General features: G+C 39.5%; 1 pseudogene; it reads right to left on the bottom strand.

Moving 5' to 3' along the window:
• Positions 1-646: 646 nt before the first annotated feature.
• Positions 647-1,180, bottom strand: LOC122110054 (annotated as a pseudogene).
• Positions 1,181-5,517: the final 4,337 nt, after the last annotated feature.

The following is a 5,517-nucleotide window of genomic DNA, read 5'->3' on the forward strand; positions in this document are numbered from 1 at the left end:
GGACAGCACCCAGGCCCAGAGTTCAGGCCCCACAACCGGACCCCCCCCCAAAAAAAAAAAAAAACAAAACAAAAAAAACAAAGTCTCAAGTCTGATGTTGAGGTCTTTGATCTGTTTTGAGTTGATATTGGTGCGTGCTGATAGCAGGGATGAGATCTAATTTTAATTTCCAACATATAGAGGTCTAGTTTTCCCAACATCAATTATTAAATAGGCTGTCTTTTTTCCAACAGATATTTTTGGCTCCCTTGTCAATTTTCAGATGACTGTAAGTTCATGGGTTGTATTTCTGAGTCTTCTAGTCTATTCCATTGGTCTTCAGGCCTGTTTTTATGCCAGTACCAAGCTGTCTTTGTTATTATATCTCTGTAGGAGAGTTTGAGGTCTGGGATTATAATACCACCAATATTGCTTTTTTTTTTTTTCTTTCCTAAAATTGCTTTGGCTATTCAGCATCTTTTGTAGTTCCATATGCATTTTTTTTTTTTTTTTTTTGCTGCAAAAGCTTTATTTTCATTTGGTCCAAGGCTTGGGAAGGGCTCCAGGATGGTTAGTTAGGAAGTTTCCCAGAGGCAGAAGCTCAGGCCGAAACCCTGATGTCAGGCGAGGCAGAGATGGCCCCTCAAAGGCTGCTGGACTCGGTTTTCTAGTCGTGTTTGAGGGTGAGGCTTGGAAAAGATACCTGCCCAGCTGGGCCTGAGGGGCCGCCCCCAGCCTGCGAAGGTTGGTTAAGAAGCTCATCATCTTCTTGATGAGCTTCACCTTTCATGCAGGAAGTGGTTCTCTAGGAAGTCACAGATGGGGGTCTGTGCGAGCAGAATCCAAGGCATGAAGATCCACAAGGGCTTGGTTCAGGCTCTTCTCCAGGGCCAGGGCGGCTTCCATGGCTTCCACGGTTTTACCCCCCTCATCCCGAGAAGGTCTCTGCACATCCTGGTTCTGCATCTTCAGGAGGCGCTGGGCGCCCTCACGCTTCTCCTCCGCCAACTCGCCAAAGAAGTGGCCCAGGCCGTCCCCAGCCACATGGGGACGCCATCGACATCGTGACCCCGGGAGAGGTCGGTGTAGGAGCCCGCAGAGGCGAGCTGACCAGGCGGTTGAAGGCAGCCTCCACCTCGGCGGAGTAATTCTGACGAATCTGGGAGGTCATGGCTGGTCGTGGATACAGAGGTAACCACAGACAAACACGGCATGGTTGGTCCTGGAGGAGATCAGGGTCAGAGGCGGTGAGTGGAGAGGCAGCTGGTGGTGGAAAGAGGAGGCCCCGGGTCTGTTCCGTCCAAGCATGGTGGAGCAAGACGCAGATCCGCGGGACTGGCGCGCGCTGCTCTTCCATATGAACTTTTGGATTGTTTTCTCTATGCTGGAGCTCTTCCATATGAATTTTTGGATTGTTTTCTCTATGCTGGAGAAAATGACATTGGGACTTTAGTCGGAATCGTTTTGAATGTGTGGATTGCTTTTGGCACTAAGCCCATTTTCACAATATGAATTCTACCTATCCATGAACATGGGTGGTCTTCCCATTTCCTGGTATCTTCTTAATTTCTTTCTTTTGTTTCTGTCTCTTTTTTTTTTTTGTCAAGGTGCTGTACAGAGGGGTTACAGTTACATACGGAAGGTAATAAGTACATTTCTTGTTAATTTTCTTACCCCTTCCCTCATTTTTCTCCCACTTTCCCATTCCTCCACCTCCCTGCCCCCCACGTTGTACAGATCATTTCCAACATACTGTCTTGTGTCTATTGCTGTTGCTTTGGTCTCGCCATTCTGTTGTTCCTTTCCCTAATTCAAATACATATATACAATACCAGGGTACCAAAATAAAATACTTAATTTCTATGTTCAGATTTTTATAGTTTTTGCTGTAGAGGTCTTTCATTTCCTTAATAGGTTTATTGCTACGTATTTTCTTTTTGTTGTTGTTGTTGAGTTTTTTGCAAATGGAATTGTTTTTCTGATTTCCCTCTGTCAGCACATTGTCGTGGGTCTGATTTTTGCGGGTTAATTTGTATGCTTCTAGGTTTGCAAAGTTATTGATCAGCTCTAGAAGCTGAGGGATGGAGTCTAGGGACTTTTAGTTAACAAATCATGTCATCTGATTCTTTCCCTATTTGAATCTCTTTTATATCTTTCTCTTGACTTACTGCTCTGGCTACAAGTTCCAGAATTATATTGAGAAGGAGTGCAGAGAATAGACATCCTTACTCTGTTTCTGATTTTAGAATAAATGGTTTTAGTTTCACCATTAGTATGATGTTGGCTGTAGTTCTACCATGTATAAGCTTTATTATGTTGAGATACCTTCCTTCTATTCTTCTATTCCTAGCTTCTCCAGAAGAATAAACGGATGTTGGAGGCTTCTTTTGTATCTATTGAGATGATCATCTAATTCTTGTCTTTGACTCTGTTAATATGTATATTATGTTTATTGATTTATGTTTGTCAAACCAACTTTGCATTTCTAGGATAAAACCCACTTGGTCATAGTGTATATTTTTCCTTTGATTAGTTGTTGAATTCTGTTGGCAAGTGCTTTAGTAGGAAGCTTTGTGTCTATGTGCATTAGAGAGATTAGTCTATAGTTGTCTTTTTTCGTTGGATACCTAACTGGTTTTAGGATGAATGTAGTGATGGCTTCATAAAATGTGTTCGGTAGTGATCCTTCTGTTTCTACTTCATGGAAAAGTTTGAGGAATACTGGTTTTAGTTTGTCTTGCAAGGTCTTATAAATTCAGCTGTGAATCCAGTGGATCCTGGGCTTTTCCTTGCTGGAAGACATTCTATTACTTCCTTGATTTCATTGCTTATTATGGGTCTGTTTAAGTGGTTTATATCTTCTTATCTATTTCTACTAGATTTTCCATCTTATTTGAGGATAGGTTTTGAAAGTAGTCCTCATAACATTTTGGATTTCTTGGATGCTTGCTGTAATGTTTCCTTTTTCATCTCTAATTTTGTTGATTTGAGTTCCTTCTCTCTTTTCTTGACAAATTAGCTTGGGGTTTGTCCATCTTAATAATCTTTACAGAGAACCAGCTTTCTGTTTCATTGATTCTGTGTATAGTTTTTTAAAAATCTCTAATTCATTGATTTCTGTCCTGATTTCTGTCTTTCATCATCTGGTTGTTTTCAGTTTGGTTTATTTCTGTTGTTTTAGAAGTTTTAGTTGTATGATGAGGTTATTTACTTCAATGATTTCTGTTCTTATGTAGATGGTCAGAGCATTTAACTTTCCTTTCAACATTGCTTTTCCTGTGTTCCAGAGGTTCTGATTTGATATTCTAATTAACATTGGATTGCAGGAACGTTCTGATTTCTCTCTTTATTTCTTCACTGACCCAGCTATTTGTTCAGTCTCCGTATGTTTGAGTATTTTCTGTAATATTCTTTTCTGTTGATTTCTAGTTTAATTCCGTTGTGATCAATAGGATATAGGGAGCTATATCAAATGTTTTCATAGTTGCTCATGCTTGTTGTATGTCCTAGGATATAATCTGTTTTGGAGAATGTTCCATAGGCTGCTGAAAAGAACGTGAACTGTATGGTTGTTGGGTGAAATACTCCGTAGATGTCTATTAAGTCCATTTTGGATTATGGTGCCATTTAATTCAGAGTTGTGTTTTCTTTTTTAACGAATCTTTTGTTTGGGTGACCTGCCCTTTGCTAAGAGTGGGGTGTTAAAGTTTCCCACTATTATTGTGTTGGGGTTTCTAAGTTGTATGTCTAAGAGTGTTTGTTTAATGTATTTTGGTTCTCTACTACTTGGTACATATGTGTATGTGTATACATATATATATGCCACTGTAATTTCTTCTTCATGAATCATTCCTTTTAATATTTAATGATCCTCTTTAACCCTTCTTACAGATACTAATGTGGTCTATTTTACTGGTTCTCAGTATGGCTATTCCTGCTTTTCAGGGTACATTTGCTTGAAAGATCTTTTTCTATCCCTTCACACAGAATTTGTGTTTATCTTGACTATGAGATGTGTTTCTTGGGGACAACAAAGGGTTGGATTTTTTTTTTTCTTAATCCAGGCTTCTGCTTTACATCTTTTGATTGGAGAATTGAACCTATTAATGTTTAATGTTGCTATGGAGAGCTATGCTGTGTTTCTTGCTATTTTTTTCTGTGTTGCTTCCTTTTTTCCTGTTTTAGTAAACCAGTCCTCTAGTGATTCTTATTCGTTGTTGTATTTCTTTTTATTTTTGTCAGTCGTTGGGCTTGAACTCTTGGCCTGGGTGCTATCCTTGCATTCTTCAGCTCGAGGCAAGTGGAACCACTTGAACCACAGTGCCACTTCAGGTTTTCTGGTGGTTAATTGGAGATACAAGTCTCATGGACTTTCCTGCCTGGGCTGGCTTTGATCTCAGACTCCTTAGTAACTGGAATTAAAGGCATGAGCCACCAGAGTCCAGCTCTGTTGTATTTCTTTGATTTTGATTGTCCTCTGATACTATGCTTCCCTTTGGTATATGTTTTAGTGCTAGTTTAGTGTTCATGAGTTCCTTTAGTTTTGTTTATTGTGGCAGGTTTTAGTTTCTCCATCAATTGTAAAGGATAGCTTTATTGGGTACACTAATTTAGGTTGACAGTTGGTGTCATTCAGAGCTTGAATTATCTCTCTACAGACTTTCCTTGCATTTAGAGTTTGTGTTGCAAAATCTGCAGTTATTCTAATCTTATTTCCATTATAATGAAGTTTCCTCTTTGATTTTGTTGCCTTTAATTCCTTATTTTGTAAGTTCAGAGATTATACAACAATGGGTCTAGGTAATGTTTCCTGTCTGTTTAAGAGTTTTGTATGTCTATCAAATGGATGATATTCTCTTTCTTGAGTTTGGGGAAGTTTTCTGGGATTCTGTTGAATAGGTCCTCAAAGCCTTTAATTCTTCTCCCTAATCCATTCCAGTTATATGTAGACTTGATCTTTAGGCTGAGTCTGCTAGTTCTTGAATGTCCCTTTGGTGTGTTCTGAGTATTTTTTCCATGCTTTGACTTTGTGTTCTAATTTTTCTGGTTTCTCTCACACCCCTGATATTCCGTTTTCAACTTCTACTGTTGTTCATGCTTTCATTTGTGTTTTTTAATAGGGAACTAGAGGTCTTCATGCTTCCTGGCTCTTTATTAATATCATGTCTTATCTCCTTCATAGAGCTCTTCATGCTATCATGATTGATATTGTCTTTCATGTCCTGTGTTTTCTTCATTATTTTGACTTGCTGTTTGTCTGCCTCCTCTTGGTATTCAGATTTTTCAAAGTTCTGCTTTTCTTTTATTGCATTGGCTGTTTCTCTCATCTTTTGTGGTGTGTGTGTGTGTGTGTGTGTGTGTGTGTGTGTGTGTGTGTGTGTGTGTGTGTATGTCCATTGTGGAGCTTGAACTCAGGGCCTGGGCACTGTCCTTGAACTCTTTTTGCTCAAGGCTAGTGCTCTACCACTTTGAACCATAGCTCCACTTCCGATTTTCTGGTGGTTAATTGGAGATAAGTGTCTCATCGCATTTCCTGCC

This window comes from Dipodomys spectabilis, unplaced genomic scaffold, assembly GCF_019054845.1.
Source record: "Dipodomys spectabilis isolate Male_0828 unplaced genomic scaffold, ASM1905484v1 ptg000073l, whole genome shotgun sequence".
Classification (NCBI taxonomy): domain Eukaryota; kingdom Metazoa; phylum Chordata; class Mammalia; order Rodentia; family Heteromyidae; genus Dipodomys; species Dipodomys spectabilis.